Source organism: Pygoscelis adeliae, unplaced genomic scaffold, assembly GCF_000699105.1.
Source record: "Pygoscelis adeliae isolate BGI_AS28 unplaced genomic scaffold, ASM69910v1 Scaffold57, whole genome shotgun sequence".
NCBI lineage: Eukaryota > Metazoa > Chordata > Aves > Sphenisciformes > Spheniscidae > Pygoscelis > Pygoscelis adeliae.
In genome coordinates, this window is record NW_008825615.1 from 1946397 (window position 1) to 1953866 (window position 7470).

The following is a 7470-nucleotide window of genomic DNA, read 5'->3' on the forward strand; positions in this document are numbered from 1 at the left end:
ACCAATAACTGGCTTATGCTCCCTCCCGGGGTGCTGAGATCACCCTTTCACATCCAAAAGGGAGCGAGAAGGTACATGCTCCCAGCTTCTGGCTCTCGGACATGCCTTTAAAAATTGTACAGTGCCCTGCAAGCAAGAGGGTGACAGGGCAGATGTCACCAAACAGAGCCTGTCTGAAGGACGCTTTCCATGGTTCAGATACATGATCTGCTGGAGAGACATGGGAGCCCACAGTTCGTTTGTTTGTTTGTTTATGTCAAGAATTCAAAAAAATAGGTATTTCATTAGCTTTAACATATTGAGTTAAATATTTAACTATGTTAGCACGAGAAAAATCTAGTTACTGTGCCAGTTGGTTTACTGGAGAAGTAATTATCGATTGATACATGCATTTATGAGTACTCTAAACACTACATGTTAACTGATGTAACATTCCTCAAGAAAAATTTCAATCCTAGTACTGCCGTTTGCTCTCTGTCCTGGGGTACCTGGAGGCTGTCCCCACACTTTGCCATTCTGCAAGGTACTCTACAGGCGCATAATGTTTCGCAGACCCTGTTTCAAAGACTTTAAAAATCACATTCATGGTTTCTGGACTAGATTCTCTGTTAGTTTAGATTGGCAACCCTGCATTGACTTCAGTGGAAGTCTGGTAATTTACACCAACTGCAAATTTGGATCTTTATTTCTTCTTCTTTTTATTTCTGAGGACAGATTGGTTTATTTTAAAATCTGGCTGCTGACTAGAAATGTGTGAAACAACTTTTTTTGCTGCATAAATATTTTTAAACTGTATTTTCAAGGATTTTGCAATGAGTTACATGAAGCTGGCAAAGCTCTGGTACCCCCTTCATCTTGTGCAAACAGAATTAAGTAAAGAACAGGCCTTTGGGACATTAGCATGTTCAAGCAAAAAGAACATTAAAAAGCAACTTTTTTCCCAGAGACCCTTAACCTTTCCCCATCCTGGCCCCTGGAGTGACATTCCACCATCCAGAGATGTTACCTGATTTATCCTGAGCACCCCCACTAGATTTTTTTTATACCCCAGATAGGACCAACTGGCCAGTTTACTGCTTGCATTTGCCATCACTGCAATGGATAATTAATCTCATGCTGTGAGTCCCTCGGTCTATAAAGCCTACTCCAAATTCAATTAAATTTCTAAGTGTAGGCACAAGGCCATCTAAAAGTTGTTTTTCCCTTGAATTTAATAGCTTTTGGCCTAGAAAGCTGGTCCTCTGGCCTGCTAGTTTTTCCCACATAAGGCAGGCCTTTCTCTTTCTTCATTATTCAGAATTACCTCAAGATCCTCTTAGCAGTAAGCACTCAGTTAGTCATACACCTCCCCAAAATATTTTAATGTGATGAAGCCACTGAGCATTTCTAAACACGGACACAAATATTTGTGATTGTACTGTAAATGGTTTCTGCATCCCATTGAGCATTGTCTAAGGCCAAGACTCAGAGCCAAGGAATCAAGTTTCAAACCTTGACATGAGAATCAGGGCTTTGGCATCTGGTCCTCAAAGGAGGGCTGCACCCCTGCTGAGGCTGCAGGGATGCTTTGCCTTCTCCAGAGCTGCCTCTCACCCAGCTCTCTGCACCTGCCTCAGCATCCTCGCTCCCGTCCAAGGTTTTCATTCCCTTCTCAGCAGTGTTTTGGGGAAGCCAGTCCTGCTCTGTGCAATATCCAGTCTGTCTCCTGCTGATGAAGCAATTTGCCTCCTCAGCTCTAACCACTCTTATTCCAGGCTCCCAGTTAGTTGCACACTGGTATTGCCAAAGTAAAAAGATAATGATGTGGGCAACAGCAAGACACAGACACTGCGAGACACCTACATGTATGTGTGATGTCTTTGATCCCTCCTTTGAGCTTGAACTCCTTTCGTTTCCTCATCTCCAAAGGCTGTGGTGGGCATGGTGGTGCAAGGCTGCGTGCGGGTGGGTGAGAGCTGCCCAGCCTGCTCCAGTCCCAGGCCCACAGAGAGCTCTTTGGGCATTAGGGTGTTGATGGCTCCTCCTGGCCTTTGCTTCATTTGAGGACCTGCATGCCTTGCATCGGCGCACCCCTCCAGCTGACAGCAGCGGATGCTGCTGCCTGACTCTTTCCACCCCCCCCAGATCTGCCCCCCTGCCTGACTCTTCCCCCCCCCCCCAGATCTGCCCCCGCCTCTCCCTGCTGCTCAGCCCCATCTCTCTTTGCATTCCCAGGCCCAAGGGGCTGCTTCCCTGGCTGCACACTGGTTCCTCACTCTTGCACTCCCATCACACACATGCACACACGCAAATACATCTGCTTCTGCAGGGATTTCTGCAGGTCTCTGCCCGCCCTCCTGCTCCCAGTTCCCCCATTCCCAGCCTGGCAGCAGGGGCTGGCTGGGAAGAGGGGTGCAGAGAGCCCAGAGATGTGCATCCACCTGAGCTGCTGCTTTCTCCTGGAGGTGGAGGGCAAGGCGCAAGGGGCCAGGCAAGGAGGACTTCTTCCCGAAGGCAGAGCTGAAATTTATAAAAGGGTTAGAGTTCTGCCTTCAGATCTTTCCTGGCTCCACTCCTGAGAAAATCATGTCAGTGAGAAGACCTGGCAGCACCGCTGGCTCCCCCCACTCCTCAGCCCTGGAAGACCTGCTCAGCGCTCAGTCCTCCAGCTTCTGAATCGTGGCTTAGCTGCACATGGAGCTGGCCATCACTCCCAGCCTTCGCTCTACCCCTCTGTGCGCCACTTCGATGAATCACAGGTGTTGTGGATTTCCCTCGAAGGACTGAAAGGAGTTTTCAAGAGCTCCAAAATCACTCAAAGTTAATGGGAGCTGGGAGCCCAAAGTGCCCCTGAGGAGCTGCACTGCCCCAGCGCCGCTCAAGCCCTGATGTGCACTGGAACTGGGATTCCTAAGTCACAGGATGCTTTTAAAAATGTGTTTCACTCTCTCACACAAATAGGAGCCAAGAGCTTGCGAGTTCTGGTCTTGCTTCTGCAATTAAACTGTTCTGAGGCTTTTAGGCAAGTCACAATCCTACTGAGCCTCTTTCACCATCTGTAAAACGGAGATAACAATATTTAACATCCTTCCAAAGTAAATGTTAATAAGACTTCAGCAGCTTATGTCTGCATAGGGTCTTGAAGATACAAGGCACTGGGAGAACATTATGTGTTGTTGTTACTAATTGTGAATATCCTTTGCTTTAGTTTGTTGTCAATTATTATTAAAAGTGAGAATTTGTGATCCAATGTAATATTACTCTGAAAAGATTTAGTATCTTTCACAGCCTGTAAATAACTTGGTTGTATTTGTCTGATGCAGAGATGGTAATAGGAAACAGATTTCAAAAGTGGTGCAAAAAGGAATGTGTGGTTATTCTGACAATATAGTTTTCTTAAATTTAAACCTGATAAATCAGCTTTGGGCTCATATTTTCTCTGAGGAGAATATTTTTAAGTGAGGCAACATAAATGAATTCCTTAATTGGAACATAAACATTAGCACTATGTTTCTACCCTTCTGTTCATTCTAATGAATAAACAGACACATGTCGGGGCTTTAAACAACATTTGGCAAGGAAGTATAGGGAATTTGTTCACAAATTGCAGAAGGAATCTGATGGAGGTCTTCCCACTACCAACTTTTTGACCCCAACAAGTGAGAAATGACCCATACGTTGCAAAACTAGACACACCGGTGTCACAGAGGGCACTGTGACATATCAACAGTTTACCAAAAACGTTTGTCTTCATTACCATGAAATACCTATCTGAAGCCATCTAAAATTTGGCAAATGAAAGTTAATTGTACTGCAGTAAAGATATTAGATCAACTGACCCCATCGTATGGGAAGTTACTCAGGCACAGGAAAGCTCTGCTCTGTTTCCTTCATCTTGTTCCTTTTTTTTTTCTCAGGAACCACAGGACACTAGATACATCCACTCAGGCTCTGCATCTCCAGCATGAATGTTGTTTTTCCTCCCCCATCCTGCTTATTCCTATGGATTCACAATACCATTGGCTTCCCTCTAGTGGGGGCTAGCCCTAAAAATCAACCTTAATGTAAAGGGTGGAGTAGCTCATGGCTGTTGTACCATGAAGAAGTCAGTTTAGGAAATGCAGAAATTTTCTCAGGGATATGGGATTGCTGGATTGGGTTTTGCTCTTAGAGATTTCCATCCCCAGTTGATTGAGTCTCCGTCCCCTAACACCAAAGGGTTCCTAACCCTTCCGGGTCATGGTGCACCAGCTGAAGGACTGTTGATGTTGCTATTCTCCTCCTTTTCATAGGAGCGAGTAAGCACACAAGTATGGGTCACTGATGCGAAGCGGCCAATGTGTCTGCGGAAAATGAAGTCTGGACACTTTCTTCTGTAGGTGAGGTTTCTTTTATTCTCTCAAGCCTCGTAAACCCACTGTGTAGCTCCAGGTGTGTGTATGGTTTTGTGTGTTTTTAATGTAGCTTCTTAGATCCTTTAGATTGAAATCCATAATATTTTTCTAATATAATAGCGGTTTTGGAAGGGTCAGCTCTAATGAGTTTCATTATAGTTGGTAGTGGCTCTCGGTGTATATGGATCTTTAATGGAATCTCAACTTCCGTGGAGCTGAAGCAGATAGGACTTTCTCAAGAAAGAACAGAAAGGAGTGAGAATGCTAGTCTTTTCCATATTTCTAAGCAGCCAGTTATTTTGGAATCTATTGCAGATGTATCCCATTAGCTGTCAAGTTACTTAGTAAACCCACCAAATTACTGCACACTCACTCAATAAAAGTGCTAGATATATAAAGAAGCAAGGAAGTTAAGGTTTTTCTTAAACCTCACCAGGAAAAAAAGAATTTTTGTTTTGTTTTGTTTTTGTTTTTTTAAACAAGGAGTACAGCCAGGGAAAATGAATGTTAAAAAACAAGCAGTACAAAATGAGGGCTTACATTTCCAAACCTCGACATACCACATGTGCCTATAAAATACAGGAAATGGGTACAAATGTGAAGCTGCACACAGGATTAGAGGCACATGAACACATTTAAAGCAGGTGGAAATAATGTCAGCTGGAGCTGTAATGTTAGGTTTGTACCAGGGGGCAAAGAGTAGATGGGGCTATACTGCTATTAAAGTACTCTTGATACAATTTTCTGAGAAGAAATCATAAACACAAACAATTTCTGGCATCCTTAAGCAAATGTACAGATGTTAGTTGCATCTCTTCCCATTGCCTTTCAAACAGGAAAGCCTCCAGGCCTTCAGCTCAACTGCAAAGCCTTCCAAATCCAGAGAGCTACTTTGTCAACAAAAGGAGCCTTGGGGAACATCACTAAAGTGACTTTTTTGTCAACTGGCATTACAATATCATGCAAGGCCAACACATGACATCAAGCTATTGGGAAATCTGTGGTCTGGTGCTAAGTTATCCTCGAATAAGTGTGTCATGCATTGAAACAATGATGGGATGCACACAGGACAAGTAATAAGATGGCCTCTACTGCCCCCACAGACTCATTCCTGCAAGATCAGCACGGGCGGGCGTAATCCTCTGCAGAAACATCTCCGTTTCTCCCTACCAGTTCCCAAGTAGGATGCTTTTGGGTACGCTATATCAGAAAGGGCCTGGCAGGATCAGTGTAAGGTCTACAGAGAAACAAACTTTTCATCTCTTTTCGGATAATCCTGCCAGCAGTCAGGGTAAAAGTAACTTGTCATTAACTATGCCCAAGGCTACAATCTCCTCTCTGAAGATCCTGGGGGCAGCTGGAGCTGACAGGGCCCAGGAGCCAGGGGAAGAGGCTCAGAGCTGGCACAGAGGCACAGCGCAGGATGGTCCCAACCCTGTCTGCATCCTCTGGGATATGAGTCGCTCTGTGTGCACAGTTAGTAAAGTTTACTGCATCCTGTGCCTCTCCTGCCAAACTCTCACTCACAGTGAGGATCCAAATCAAAGGCTCTCCTGCCTCTAAACCCCTGCCTCCTCATAGCAGCTTAGATTACACATTTTCCACGGACTAGAGGAGCGCCCATGTCCTACAGCTTAAAAGCAAAAACTAAAGAATTGACTGGGTCCAAAGAAATTTGTGTTTCCAAAAAAGACAAAATGTGAATGATTTCAGAGTCTGGAATCCCTTCAATCACGCCTTCCAAAAGCAACCCTAGCCCCGCATCCAAAATCTACTGAGGGAGAGAAAACAAGCAAACCTTTCCCACTTCTGAAGATATGGCATACTTGCTTCAGTGCCCATTAAATGCGATAGTAAGTTTTCCTCCTCTTTGCCAGGTTAAACTACAGATATTCCTTCCCATTCTCTTGTACTGTCTTCCAGAGCACAAATAAAGCACCATCTGGCCCTTCATTAACTCTATTTCATTTCCTTTGATCTCATGTAAACGATGAGAAAAAGATCTAAGACTCCCTTCTCTTTAGACATGTGCATAACTCACATCAGTGTCAATGGGAGTTAAACATGCCTATGGAGAGGAAGAAATAGAAACCACCGTGTGTTTCACTGTAGCATCTTTGCATTTGCAAAATGGAAACAAAATGGTCCAAAACCTAATTCCCAGATCACATTCCTCCAAGTCTGAAAGTGGACCTTAGAGAGGATGTAGAAATACCAGCATACTGTAACAGGACACAATGGGGTGGTTGATGCTCTTATTCATAAAGCAAACTGTCTCAGTTGTCATGAATTCATGTGTCTGCAGCTCAAAGGAAGAGAAAAAGAATAAAATTTAAAATGCATTTTGAAGTTTTCCACACTTTATCTTCTCTTTATATACAAGACAAAAATTGCTATAAATTAAAGCCTGAGGTCACAGAGCCTTCCAAAGCCCCTCTTTTATTTGGCCCCCTCCCCTTTCTGAACAGCACGATCATTCCCCAGCTGAAGGGAGCAAGTTCAGCATTATCTTCTCCCGCTGCTGGTCAAGTTTGTAAGGGTGAAAGATGCTCTTTCTGGTTTGCATCGGCCAAAGAAGCAATGGATCCGGAGAGCTGGCAGTTGCCAGTTAACACCCCATACTTCCTAAGGCATGTGGAGAAGTTCATGCCTATATAACATCACTGGTGGTGAAGGCCAGGATGTGTGCACCCCCAGGAGAACCACAGCCACCCAGACAGTCACGGTCAGGCAGGGGGGCAGGGATGCTGTATTACCCCCTCACATCCCTGGAGTGGGGTGCTTGGGATAGGTGCTAACCGAGGCCTTCACCCCGTCCTGCACCACACCCTGGCACCGAGGTTCCTGCTTTGCCCTGTTGCCAGGGGGCCTCTCAGCCCCAGTCCCGCCCCCCAGCACCCCCTGCTGCCCCTTTAGTGAGGCTTTTCACGGGTCAAGTGATGGATTTAGGGATGCATGAGCGTGGCGAGGACTGACAAGCCTGCCCAAGAGCTCATCAGTCTAAACACACGGCCCCTTCCGCCCAGCTGAGATCCTATATATGCGCGTGTGTATATTTGTACATATACACACACGCACCTATATACAAGGCCTGTTT

General features: G+C 45.2%; 1 protein-coding gene across 1 annotated transcript in view; it reads left to right on the plus strand.

Moving 5' to 3' along the window:
• Positions 1 to 7470, plus strand: part of TBX18 (T-box 18) — a 203110-nt gene that overhangs the window by 162042 nt on the left and 33598 nt on the right. The window lies entirely within an intron of this gene.